The sequence below is a fragment of the Cervus canadensis genome, chromosome 18, assembly GCF_019320065.1.
Source record: "Cervus canadensis isolate Bull #8, Minnesota chromosome 18, ASM1932006v1, whole genome shotgun sequence".
In the NCBI taxonomy this organism is placed as follows: domain Eukaryota; kingdom Metazoa; phylum Chordata; class Mammalia; order Artiodactyla; family Cervidae; genus Cervus; species Cervus canadensis.
Window position 1 is genome coordinate 50,235,363 of NC_057403.1, and position 14,940 is coordinate 50,250,302.

A 14,940-nucleotide genomic window follows, 5' to 3' on the forward strand; every position below is an offset into this window, starting at 1 on the left:
TTTTGGACCTTTTTCCTTTCATACTATCTTTTTAAAATTTATTTTTTAACTGAAGGAGAATTGCTTTACAGAATTTTGTTGTTTTCTGTCAAACATAGACATGAATCAGCCATAGGTGTACATATGTCCCCTCCCTCTTTAGTCTCCCTCCCCATCCGACCCCTCTAGGTTGATACAGAGCCCCTGTTTGAGTTCCCTGAGACATACAGCAAATTCCCATTGGCTGTCTATTTTGATTAATAAAAGAAACTGGTGGAATGCGTTTGCAGTTTAACATACATTGTTAAGTTAACCAGTGAGTGGGTTCTAGGCGCATTTTATTTCCTGTATCAGTCAGTCTTCCCCAGCTGTACTATGCCACTGCAGGTAGCCTCCTTGAAATGGTGAAGAGCTACCCTCCTGTGCAGAAAGCTAAGGGTCTTACTGGTATTCTTTCATATATGAAAGCAAGCACCTTGAACACCTCCCAGGACACACATACATCATGCAGATGATTCACTTAACATCCATGTGTGCACCAGCACTGTTACCCTGAGCTTCCTCCTCCAGCTTTTAAGTACATACTGTGACCTTATGTGCTCATTCAGTATTTTTACTCTTGACCAGTTAATTCAGTCCCCACTGTAGTTCCTGTAGGTGGCCCTGAGTCACAGTGGTTAAGAGCAGAGGCTTTGTCTGGAGTCAGGTGGCTTGGATTCAAGACCCAGTACCACTTAGCTCACTTTTGTTCTAAGCAATGAACTTAACCTCTGTGGCCTCAGTTTCTTCATGTGTAACCTGGACACTTACACCACAGAGGTGGCATGACCCTGTGTATTAATACATCAAGCTCATGTAAAGTTCTTAGTGTCTGACTTAAAATAAGCCCTCAATTGTTGGCTATCATTATTACTGGGTATAAAAATATCTGTATCAAAGCATGGAATAAAATTTACTGATCTTTTCTGCCCTTGTATCTTTGACGTTTGGAAAAAGTTCTGAGATGGTGAGAGATAACTAGAGAATTAAAGGCTCTGAGGAATTTGGGAGATGGATATTTCCCCTCAGCTGGCTGCCATTCTGTAGACCCTTTCAGTAAATCACTGAAACAGAGCACCCACTCTTCCCGTGGGTCAATGCAGAATGTTGAATGCTGGTAATTCGGTGATTTCACCGTATTTGCAATGTACACAAAGCCTTAATTCAGGGTAAAGGAAACTTAATCTCGAAGGGAGGATCCAAGCAATACATACTCCGAGCGTCTGGAAATTTAGAAAATGCCACTTTAGGCCATGTTGGTACTTGGGAAATGATTTTGGTTAAATACTCTGTGAATATAAGAAATAGTACTAGGGATAGGAGGCAAGGATGAAGAGTGACAAAAGGAGTGGATCTTATCTAGCTGTACTTCAATCACTTGAAGACATTAAAACAATAATAATAGATGTAAAAAAACCTGGGCCACTCTCCACACCAATGAAATATGATTTTTTTTAAAAAAACTTCCCAAGTGGTTTCAGACTGCAGCTGAAACTAAAACATTGTGTAGACCTCACAGAGTCTACTTCTGAGAAGACTCCAAACCTTGTTGCTATTTTCTAATCAAAACTGAACATAGATTACTTGCACAAAAGATGAATCATGGTGAATCAAAGGAAAGTTATTCTTTTCACTTCCGTTTTTTTCATCTGTCTCGTTTAAGATTAGTCTCTGCCCCTGCTGATTAATTTCTTTGGGTCTTATTCCCAGGTACATAATGCTGGCAAGAAACCTTAGTTTCTACATATCTTAGGAGAGGATAACCGAACGAACTAGTAGTCATTACAGTCAAAGTCCATAGGGCTTTCAACCTCCCAATTTTCTGAAAAGAGAAATGACTCACAGAGGTGCTGTGATGGTCTGTGGTCACACAATGTGTGAGCGGCTAAATCAAGAGTGGAACCCAGGTCTTCTGACTCCTGAGCCAACATAAAAGGTACTCCTGTGAGTGATCACTAGTGATTGCTCAAGAAAACCCTGTCCTGCAGCTGTCAGCCCTGGAAATGCAGAGGTAATCCCTTATTCAGAAGCAGAGACCCTTCCCACCCAGCACTGTCCTAAGGGAGGCAGCCATGAACTCTTTACTAAGGAAGGCAAGAAACCACTTGGAACCCACATCAATTTGAATCTTAATCTCCAGCTGAGGTTATGTTTACATTAACCAGAAAATAGATCTAGTGCTGTCCAGATCAGTTCAGTCCAGATCAGGCAGTGGGAATACATCAAACAAGACAGGCCTCTGCCCACTTAGAACTGGGTTTCTAAGAGGAGACACACACAGACCCAGAATACAGTGTCAAGTGGTGGTAAGCAGGGAAGAGGGATTGAGAGCACCAGGGCTGTTCTTTGACACGGGTGATGCAAGGAAGGCCTCTTGGAGGGGATGACAATTGAACAGAGGCCTGGAGAGACTCGGTGAGCCTATACAGATTGAGAACACTGGGTGGAAAGATAAAGGCACCTTAATAGGACTTGAGATTTGCATCCCATTCTGAACCATATCCTCCTTCATGGGTCACAGCCTTCTCATGGTGAAGGGACTTGCGGAACTCAGTGAAGCCATGCTGTATAGGGCCACCCAAGATGGACGGGTGGCCATAGTGGAGGGTCCTGACAAAACGTGGTCCACTGGAGGAGGAAATTGTGACCCACTCTAGTATTCTTGTTTTGAGAACCCCATGAATAGTATGAAAAGGCAAATGGACATCACCAGATGGTCAATACCGAAATCAGATTGATTATATTCTTTGCAGCCGAAAATGGAGAAGCTGTATACAGTCAGCAAAAACAAGACCTAGAGCTGACTGTGGCTCAGATCATGAGCTCCTTATTGCAAAATTCAGGCTTAAATTGAAGAAAGCAGGGAAAACCACCAGGCAATTCAGGTATGACCTAAATCAAATCCCTTATGGTTATGCAGTGGAGGTAGCAAATAGATTCAAGGGATTAGATCTGGTAGTGTCTGAAGAACACTATGTGTTCTGTCTGACACTCTGAAGAGTGTCTGAAGAACTATGGACAGAGGTTTGTACCATTTTACAGGAGGCAGTGACCAAAACCATCCCAAAGAAAAAGAACTGTAAGAAGGCAAAGTGGTGGTCTGAGGAGGCTTTACAAATAGCTGAGAAAAAGAAGAGAAGTGAAAGGCAAGGGAGAAAGGAAAAGATTTACCCAACTGAATGCAAGATTCCAGATAGTAGCAAGGAGAGATAAGAAAGCCTTCTTAAGTGAACAATGCAAAGATATAGAGGAAAACAATAGAATAGGAAAATAAGAGATCCCCTCAAGAAAACTGGAGAAATCAAGGGAACATTTCATGCAAAGATGAGCACAATAAAGGACAGAAAATGCAAGAAGCAGAAGAGATTAAAAAGAGACAGCAAGAATACACAGAACTATACAAAAAAGGGACTTCCTTGGTGGCTCAGAGGGTAAAGAATCTGCCTGCAATGCAGGATAAAGAATCTGCCTGCAATGCAGATGTGGGTTTGATCCCTGGGTTGGGAAGATCCCCTGGAGAAGGAAATGCTACTCACTCCAGTATTCTTGCCTGGAGAATTCCATGGACAGATGAGCCTGGCAGGCTGCAACCCATGGGGTTGCAAAGAGTCAGATATGACTGAGCGACTAATACTAAGACTATACAAAAAAGGTCTTAATGAACTGGATAACCATGATTGGCTGATCACTCACCTAAAGCCAGACATCCTGGAGTGTGAAGTCAATGGGTCTTAGGAAGCATTACTACAAGCAAAGATAGTGGAGGTAATGGAATTCCAGCTGAACTATTGGCAATCCTAAAAGCTGATGCTGTGAAAGTGCTGCACTCAATATGTCAGAAAATTTGTAAAACTGCAGTGGCCACAGGACTAGAAAAGGTCAGTTTTCATTCCAATCCCAAAGAAGGGTAATGCCAAAGAATATTCAAACTACTGTACAGTTGCACTCATTTCACATGCTATCAAGTTAATGCTCAAAATCCTTCAAGTTAGGCTTCAGCAGTACCAACTTTCAGATGTACAAGCTGGATTTAGACAAGGCAGAGGAACAAGAGATCAAATTGCCAACATTCATTGGATCATAGAGAAGCAAGGCAATTCCAGAAAGACATCTACTTCTGCTTCATTGACTATGCTAAAGCTTTATGTGGGTCACAATGAACTGTGGAAAATTCTTCAAGAGATGGGAATACCAGACCACCTTACTTGTCTGCTGAGAAACCTGTATATGAGTCAAGAAGCAGTAGTTAAAACCTTAATGGAACAACTGACTGGTTCAAAATTGGGAAAGGAGTACGTCAAGTCTATATATTATCTCTATTTAACTTATATGCAGAGTACATTATGTGAAATGCCAGGCTGGATGAATCACAGACTGGAATCAAGATTGCCGGGAGAAATATCAACAACTTTAAATAGGCAGATGATACCACTCTAATGGCAGAAAGAGAAGAGGAACTAAAGAGCCTCTTGGTGTGAGAGAAGAGAGTGGAAAAATCTGGCTTAAAACTCAACATTCAAAAAACCAAGATCATGGCATCTGGTTCCATCACTTCATAGCAAATAGAAGGGAAAAAATGGAAGCAGTGACATTTTATTTTCCTGGGCTCCAAAATTACTGCTCATGGTGACTGCAGCCATGAAATTAAAAGACGCTTGCTCTTTGAAGAAAAGCTATGAAAAACCTAGACAGTGTATTAAAAAGGAGTGACATTACTTTGCTGACAAAGGTCTGTATAATCAAAGCTGTGGTTTTTCCAGTAGTCATGTATGGATGTGAGAGTTGGACCAGGAAGAAGACTGAGTGCCAAAGAATTGACACTTTCCAACTGTGGTGTTGGAGAAGACTCTTGAGAGTCCCTTGGACTGCAAGTAGATCCAACCAGTCCATCCTAAAGGAAATCATCATTGGATATTCATTGAAAGGACTGATGCTGAAGCTGAAGCTCCAATACTTTGGTCACCTGATGCAAAGAGCTGACTCATTAAAAAAGACCCTGATGCTGGAAAAGATTGAAGGCAAAAGGAGAAGGGGACAGCAGAGGATGAGATGGTTAGATAGCATCACTGACTCAATGGATATGAATGAACAGTCTCTGGGAGATAATGAAGGACAGGCATGCTGCAATCCATGGGGTTGCAAAGAGGACTTAGCAACTGGACAGGACTTAGTGACTGGAAAACAACAACAACAACAATCCTAGGCCATCCTAGACCATCTCTCTCCAGCTGACCTGTCTGCTAACCACAGATGCATGAAAAAGCTCATCAGCAATCAATCAGATTGAATCAGACCAGAAGAACTGTGCAGCTGACCTCTTTAGGTCACTAAGTTTTAGGATAGTTTGTTTCATAGTAATAGATATTGATACCCGTCCATTCAATGAAATATCTTGGAGCAATTTGAAAGAATGAAGGGAACATATGCATATTGGTACAAGACATGGAAAGCTTGCTGACACAAATTAATATTTAAAAAAACAGTGTATGTTTTCTACAAGCTAACCTATAGCTTCCCCCATTTCTGCATGCTAGCTTTTGTTGATTTCTATTGTAGCCAGATAACTCTATACTTTGATGTCCTTGTTACCATAAGTTTTGAGACACCCATGTTAAACAGGTTTATTTCAGGATTGTCAGTGAATCCTTCAGAACGGGTAGTGTATGCCACTGCCCTATTGTTATTTGACATTAATACCCTTTTCCCACTGAGAGAGTTAATTCCCAGGCAGGTTGATAAGAAGTCTGGGGTCCCGGAGGAGATAGGGGTTTGGAATTCTCAAGGAGGAGGAAAGGACAAACATCTTTTTTCTCTACATTCCTCAGTCTTAGTCACATAAAATGTTTTTTCTTTAAGCCCAGAACTGATGATTACACAATAAACAACTCAGTTTAAACTCTGTACTAAGGATTATAAAACAACAATGTATCCTGCTTGAGGACAGTTTCTCCTTCCTGATAACCTTCTGGCTAATCCTGTTATCTTAAAATGTAAATTATGGGAGTGGGTCTAGTAAGATCTTTACAACCTTGAGACATTCTTTTGATTTATTGTAGTAAATATAACTCCCTTGCTAACACTATCAAGGGAGGCACAGTCCATCCCCCTTCTGATGTCTATGTCAGAAGCTTTCTCTGTCCCTGTTTATACTTTAATAAAACTCTGCTATACAAAAGTTCTTGAGTGATCAAGACTGGTCCCTGGTCCCGAAGTTAAATCTTCTTCTTCGGAGATCACGAATTGGACACCGTTCACCAGCTTGCCTTAACATCCCTAGAGATTAATGGCTCATACAATACACTTTGGGAATGCTGTCCTGTTTGTTCTTGTGATAAATAGCTCGGCTGTTTCTCTGCCACTTTGCTGGAAGGCGTTCTCATTTGTGTGCTGTGCTGTGTCATGTGTCTTATTCTCGTCAAATTCATTCCCCAGAACCCATTATAATAAAAGTAGGTAGCAAATAGTCTCTGCTTTAAAAAAACATTCCCCATCAATATTAGTCTTTATGAACACACGCAATTGTTACTTTGTCCAATGTGCACGTATCAGGTCAAAGTGATCTATTTCAGAAAATTGTGCTTACTTAAACTATCTTGATGAAAGGATTGTACTTGGGGCAAGTTGTTTCTTGACTGGCACGGCATTGGAAGAGAAGTGATCCTCTCTTGGGGAGATGAGGACTCACAGCACTGGGCTTGGAGATAGAAGTCCTGGATTGAAATCCAGGCTCTGAAAGAAATCAAAGATGACACAAACAAATGGAGAGTTATACCATGTCCTTGGATTGAAAGACTCAATATTGTGAAAATGACTATACTGTACAAAGCAATCTATGTATTCAATGAATCTTGGTCAAATTACCAAGGGCATTTTCCACAGAATTAAAACAAAATGTTTTACATTTTGGATGGAAACACAAAAGACTCCAAACATCAAAAGTAATCCTGAGAAAGAAAAATGGAGCTGGAGGAATCAGACTCCCCAGCCTCAGACTATACTACAAAGCTACAGTAATCAAAACAGTATGTACTGGCACAAAAACAGAAATATAGATCAAAGGAACAGGATAGACAATCCAAAGACAAACTTATGTGCCTATGGCCATCTAAAAGAGGCAAGAATATACAACAGAGAAAAAGCAGTCTCTTCAATAAGTGGTGCTGGAAAAACTGGATAGATACATGTAAAAGAATAAAAACAGAACACTCTTTAACACACAAAAGAAAAAACTCAAAATGGATTAAAGAATTAAATGTAAGGCCAGATACTATAAAACATTTATAGAGGAAAATATATGCAGAACACTGATAAATCACAGCAAGATTTCAACCCACTACCCAGAGTAATGAAAATAAAAACAAAAGTAAACAAATGAGACCTAATTAAACTTAAAAGCTTTTGCACAGCAACAGAAAAGACAAACTAAATGTAAAGACAACCCTCAGAATGGGAGAAAATATTTTCAAATGAAGCTACAGACAAGGGATTAATCTCCAAAATGTACAAACAGCACATGCATCTCAATATTAAAAAAACAAACAACCCAAACAAAAAAATGGGTGGAAGACCTGAAAAGATTTTTCTCCAAAAAAGATACTTGATAACCAACAAACACATGAAAAGATGCTGAACATCACTAATTATTAGAGAAATGCAAATCAAAACTACAATGAGGTATCACCTCACACTAATCAGAATGGCCGTCTTCAAAAAACTCTACAAACAATAAATCCTAGAGTGGGTATGGGGAAAAGGGAACCCTCCTACGCTGTTGGTGGGAATGTAAATTGGTACAGCCACTATAGAGAACAGTATGGAGGTTTCTTTAAAAACTAAAAATAGGGCTATTGTATGACCCAGCAATCCCACTCCTAGGCATATATCCAGAGAAAACCACAGTTTGAAAGGATGTGTGCACTTTGATGTTCACTGCAACATTATTTACAATAGCCAGAACATGAAAGCAACCTAAATGTCCATCAATGGAGGAACAGATAAAGAAGGTGTGGTGTATATAAACTCAATGGAATATTACTCAGCCATAAAAAGGAATGAAATAGTGCCATTTACAGGGACATGAATGGTCCTAGAGACTGTCATAAAGAGTGAAGTAAGTCAGAAAGAGAAAAACAAATATAATATTGCTTATATGTGGAATATAGAAAAATGGTACAGACAAGCTTATTTGCAAAAGAGAGAGTCTCAGATGTAAAGAACAAACTTACAGTTACTGAGTGGTAACCCAAGTGGGGGGAGAGGGTGTGGGATAAATTGGGAAATTGGGACTGACGTATATACACTAGTATGTACAAAATAGATAACTAATGAAGACCTACAATATAGCTCAGGGAACTCTATTCAGTGCTCTGTGCTGACCTAAGCGGGAAGGACATCTTTAAAAAAGTGGATATATGTATACATGTAACTGATTCACTTTGCTGCATGGCAGAAACTAACAGAACATTGTAAAGCAGCTCTATGCCAATAAAAATTAAAAATAAGAAATCCAGACATTGGTATGAAGCCACTGGATCCTGGGGGGTTGCTGAGCCCCAGTTTGTTCGGTTTATCCAAAAATGAGGATGCTGTCATAGGGATGTTTCAGGGACATTCTGGTGCTCAGAGAAACTAATGACGGTGAAACTGTGTGGGGAAGGACAAACAGCTGGACCTGGGGTTGTCAGCCCAGGCCCCTACATTTCTGCCCAGCAGGAACAGAAAAGGAGGGTATCCATTTGCATGACTGAAATATCCTAAATAGCTAGCAGAGCTGGATCCATGGGCTCCAGTAATACCATTAAGAACTGCTTTTCTGCATTTTTCAGGAGATTTTCTGTCTTGATTCTTATTAGAAGAGGGGACCTAAGTAACAAATGCCCACTAAAATGAGGGAACAATCCATAGTCCTCACCACTCATTGCTGACTTATATCAGGCCTTGGCTCACTGATATCACTTATCACGACCTTGGCCTGTAACTTCAAGACCTATAATTAGTCTCAGAATCAGGAAGAATGGGGCTGTCAGCCCAACCTCTGCCTGATTTCCTGAACACTGATTTTTACCCAATTCCTTTTCTTTTTGTACCAAGAGATGAGGGTGTTGAGTGCTTGAAGACAAACTCCTCATTTGGGGAGTTGGATAGGAGATATAAAGCTTGGCCATACTTGGAAATACAGATGAAACTGGACTGAATGCCCATTTTCAGTCACTGACTCAGGTTGGTGGTGTTCCTTAATCCTCATTTATAAAATGAAAGACTTTTGGCTTTTCCATTTGGTGGAAAAGACAATCCTAGAGAGGGAGGAAGGAGAGACAGAAAGAAGAAGAGAAGAAAGAAGAAAAACAAGGAGGAGGAAAAGGAGAAAGAGGAGAATGAGAGGAAGAAAGAAGGGGGGACGAAGAAAAAGAAGGAGAAGGAATTGAAGGAGAGAGAGGGAGGGAGGAAGGGTAAAGAGAAGATAAAGGTGTGGAGAGCCTTAGGCAGGCCAGTGCTGGAGGAGCAGGCAGAAGAACGTTCCCTCAACAATTCCTTTTCTCCATAGTGTATTACTCCAGGTTTTTGTGGGCATCAGGTTTCAGTTTTCAAACTTATTTTTATGACCATTAAAGTTATAAACAAATAATTATAAGCAACAGAAGGCACAGAAAGCTTCAAAAATGCTTAAAAGTGCTCCCTGATCTTACTCCCTGTGGATCTGGGTGAGATTTCCTGGAGAAGGGATATTTGAGCTGGAATATGAGCGTTTTGTAGGAGATGATTAGGGAGGAGAGTGGGGGAGGAAGAGTTATGTTTGCCCCCTCAGGATTCACTTTCCATTCTTCATCTCTGTGCTCCCAGAGGCACAACCTCCAGGGACTGTCTCTCCAGGCTCTTGAATGGGTTTGGCCAATGGGAGGCACCCGCAAGAGAGGGGTGCAGGGAGCAAATGAATGGTGGTATTTATTCCTCTGCTCCCTCCTTGCCTGAGGTGGCATTCCTCTACGGACGACCACAGCTGTGTCAACCTCTGACTGCAGGAGGCATAATTAACTGAGGGCGCTAGCTGCTGTGCTCTGAAGTCCATCCCTGCATTGCTCCAAGGCCATGTCTTGCATGGGCAGCTCCCAGACGTTCAGCCTGTGCAGTAGGGTTGCTAAGGCATTCCTGAGAGATCTGGGATTCCTCTAACTGTCAATTTTGGCTCCTGACAATCTTGACAAAACATCCTTAGTCCAGTCCATCCTTCTTCCTCTCTTCTTCATTTGGAGTCTGAATTACATCATGTCTGATGCTCCTCCCCACCTTTCTGAGTCCCCTCCCCATTTTCTCTTTTAAACGTTCTCCCTAATAAGATCCAACATGTTTAATCTCATCTTGGCATTTGTTTCTTGGAGAACCTGCCTTTGCTGAGAGGCCCTTCATTTTCAACTACCAGCTCACCCTTTCCCAGCAACTGCTCCCTCTTCGCCTCTTTAAGGCCTGGCTGTGATTCCAGCTCAGCTGTTGGTAGTCTCTGGGTGGTGTTTCCCTTAGGGCTGTTTGCAACTTTTCAAGAAGTCCCATCGTTAAACTCAGAAAAGTTACTGCTATAGACTGGATGTTTATATCTCCCCAAAACTCATGTGTTAAAACCTGATCTCCAACAGACATAGAGAATAGACTTACGGACACGGGGAGAGAGGAGGAGAGGGTGAGATGTATGGAAAGAGTAACATGGAAACTTACATTACCATGTGTAAAATACATAGCCAATGGGAATTTGCTGTGTGGCTCAGGAAACTCAAACAAGGGCTCTGTATCAACCTAGAGGGGTGGGATGGGCAGGGAGACGGGAGGGGGGCTCAAAAGGGAGGGGATATATGTATACCTATGGCTGATTCATGCTAAAGTTTGACAGAAAACAACAAAATTCGGTAAAGCGATTATCCTTCAATAAAAAAATAGATTAAAAAGAAAAAAAAACCCTGATCTCCAATCTGATGATATTTGGAGGTGGGGGCCTTTGGGAGGTGATTTTGTCATGAGGGCAGAGCCCCCAAGAATGGGAAGGAGATCCTGGAGGGATGATCCTTTGCCTCTCCACCATTTGAAATCACAGCAAAAAGGCAGCTTTCTATGAATCAGTCTCTCACCGGACATGGAACCTGCTAGCACCTTAGTCTTGAACTTTGCAGCTTCTAGAACTGTGAGAAATCAATCTCTGTTGTCTACAAGCCACCCGGTTTGTGGTATTCAATTATAGCAGCCTGAATGGACTAAGATAGTTACCGTCTTTGAATGTAACACTTGTTTACTGCCAGGATTCCCTCTGATACAGTAGTCTGGCACAGAGAACAACCCATGCAATATCCTGATGTGAGGGAAGACTTGGTGTGTCCTCTCCACTATGATAACCCATATCGCCCACTGGACGCCAAAACTTGCTTGTCTTGTGGGTTTGGGGAAGCCCGTGATCTCCACACTCCTCTGAGCTTCCCTGCTGCCTTAGGCAAGCCTCCAACTTTCTATTGGCCTCAGGGTATAACCAAATGCTTTCTCTATTGAACTTCTCTTATTTTTGCCTGCCAAGCATCCAGTCCTCTTCTGATTATTATAATTTGATTTTCCCTTTGGGAATCAATTTTTTCCTTCTCTCAAACTATGTTGGTGTACCAGATTGCCCAATTGAATCAGAAATTAGAGTGTGGTTTGTTGGGTTAGTAAGAGTCAACTTGAGGTATTGTGGAAGCTATTGGGGAAAAGGATCTCTTTTCTTTGGGACTGATGTATTGAAAGAACTTTCTAGGGCCATCTTATGGATACAAGAGCTGGCATAGGAGGAAATCTGAATTGAGAGACAGAGAGAAAGAGAGAAGATGAGAAAAACTGGTGACATCATTTGAGCCCTTGGATGCGGATGTGTCTGAAACTAACATGCCCTTGAAATTTTCACTTGTGTAAGATAATTGACACTTGTTACTTTGACTAAACCATTTTAAGTTGGATTTTTGTCACTTTAAAAAAGAGAATTCAACTAAAACTGCTATAAGGGCCCTTCTAGTTTAATTGTTTTAGGAATTTACATGTTCCTCACACCAGAGACATAACATTTAATGTCAGCTACAATGGGTAGAAGCTACAATAGATACAATGTTAGAGAAGACTCTTGAGAGTCCCTTGGACTGCAAGGAGATCCAACCAGTCCATCCTAAAGATCAGTCCTGGGTGTTCATTGGAAGGACTGATGTTGAAGCTGAAACTCCAATACTTTGGCCACCTGATGCGAAGAGCTGACTCATTTGAAAAGACCCTGGTGCTGGGAAAGATTGAGGGCAGGAGGAGAAGGTGACGACAGAGGATGAGATGGTTGGATGGCATCACCAACTCAATGGACATGAGTTTGGGTAGAGTCCAGGAGTTAGCGATGGACAGGGAGGCCTGGTGTGCTGCAGTCCATGGGGTCGCAAAGAGTCGGACATGACTGAGCGGCTAAATTGAACTGAACTGACAATGGGTAGAAAGCAACTACTTCTCTATGCCTTCTTCCCAGAAATGAGAGATGGGGTTTTTTTAAAAATAGCCTTTCATATATAGTTTATATACTATAAAAGTGACTCATTTTTATGTATAAAATTCAGTTGTTTTTAGCAAATTTACAGAATTTTAAAATCCACTTTTAGAACATGTTTTCATCATCCCAAAAAGATGTTTCATGTTCATTTGCAATCCTTCCCTGTTCCTATCCCTAGCCAAAGGCAGTCATTAATCTGCTATTTGTGTTAGTTGCTCAGCCATGTCTAACTCTTTGTGACCCCATGGACTGTAGCCCACCAGGCTCCTCTGCCCATGAAATTCTTCAGGAGTGAATTGCCATTTCATGGGCTGCCGTTTCCTCCTCTGGCTATTTGTCTATAGATTTGTTTTTTCTGAGTATTTCATGTAAATGGAATCACACAACATGTGGTCTCTGTGTCTGTCTTCTTTTTAACATAATGTTTTTGAGGATCATTGACTTGTAGTATGTATCATAACTTCCTTCTTTTTTTTAATCACTGAGCATTCACCAGAATCGAAGTATGGATTGTCTTCATTTGTTTGACTATTATGAATAAAGCTTCTGTAAACATTTGGATACAGATCTTTGTGTGACCACATATTTTCATTTCTCTTAGGTAGATACCTAGAAGTAGAATTGTTGGTTTATATGGAAGTTTTAAGTTTAACTTTTTAAGAAAAGATCAAATTGTTTCCCAAAGTGACTGCACCAAAAGTATTAATGCATGAGGGTTCTGTTTTCTCCACATTTTCACCAACACTTACTATATCTGTCTTTTTGATTGCAGACATTCCATTGGGTATGTATTCGTATATCATTGTGGTTTTTATTTGCATGTCTCTAAGGATTAATGATATTGAGCATTTTGTCATGTGTTCAACAGCCACATTTTCTTTCTTGAATTGTATATTTAAATCTTTTGCCAATTTAAAGATTGGATTCTTCTGTATTCTTTTTATTTAGTTGCATTTGTTCTTTGTATATTCTGGATTTAAGTCTTTTGTCAGATGAATGATTTGTAAATATTTAGGAGACAGAAGTTTAAATCAAGAAGCTGATGGTCCTACCTCTTTCTTCATGCCCAGGATGGGCCTTGACATACCTGGAAATGGTAAAAATCTGCCTTTGAACCCTCTTCTCTCATGGACTTATGTCCTACTAAGCTGTGCTCCTCTATTTCTCAGAACTAGGTCCTTACCTTAGTTTCTTTGGCTGCAAACAACAAAAACTAACTCTGGCTAAATTAAGCAAAAGGATGTTTGTTGGAGGGACTCCTGGAGCTGTTGACCAAGCCACGCTTAGGCCACTCACCCTCTCCCAGCTGGGCCAGGCTTGGTCACTTTGCTTTCTACAGTGGGTGGTGGGATCGTTGATTTACTCTCCCACAAAGACACCACACCATGGAGGAGAGATCATTCCCCAAAAGGAAATCAGGACATTAATTCACTAACTGTTTTTCTTGCTCTGACTCTTTTACCATATTATGCTGCTTTTCTTTGGCATCCTTAATCAGGCAGTCAGAGCTCATTTCCAAGGAAGAAGGTGGGATTACTTTAGAGAGGATATTGAGCAGATGACTGGAGAGGGACAGACTTCTCTCTGTCTCTTCATTCTTAGGATATGTTTCCCAAGAAACACCAGATCTATCTTAAATAAACTACCAGCTCTCCCTCTGTGTGTGTGTCAGCATCTGCTCCTGGAGAATAGCCTGTAACCAATAGCCCTCGGAAGCCCAAAACCCTCTACCCAGTTTCTCTGTGGGACCTCATGTCCTCTCTGCTTCCTTGCCTGAAAATGCACCACACTTAAAATTTGAAAGCTTGTAGTTTATTGAGTAACAACTAATTAAAAAAAAAAAAAAAACGCTTAGCACTTTTGCCTTGTTGAAGCCTAGTAGAACATGGGCCACCAGCAGCTCTACTAGAGACGTGCGAGAAAATGTGGCCAGGGTTTTGCTCTTGATGGGTCTGCTCAAATTAGCACAGTCTAGTCCAGAAATATAGCCTCAATATGTGTAGCCAGTGTTTACAGCAGTACTTGAAGGACATCAGCTTCATTAAGTTGGGCTAAATGAACTTCCTTGAATGGGTCATTCAAGACATCTGCCTTATGCAGAAACAATGCTAGCTCTTTGCATATAAAATGAAAATTTAAAAACTTTAAAAAAAGACTTAGCATGCAGCCTGGCACATAGTATGTATTCAATATATGGTAGCTTATTAGTATTATTATTATGGGATGAGAAAGGCCTAATCCAACTTAGAATCAAAGATGTAAATCAAAAGCAATTATGACACGAGAATGTTGTTAAGGCAAGCATTTGGAGGGGGTTGCTCTTTTAAAAGGGCAACTGCACATATACATTTTGACTTTGGCATTTGAGGGGCATATCACCTTTTTTAATG

At 40.9% G+C, this 14,940-nt stretch overlaps 1 pseudogene; it reads left to right on the forward strand.

The window, feature by feature from the left end:
- Positions 1 to 14,435: 14,435 nt before the first annotated feature.
- Positions 14,436 to 14,605, forward strand: LOC122421323 (annotated as a pseudogene).
- The last annotated feature ends 335 nt before the right edge of the window (positions 14,606 to 14,940 follow it).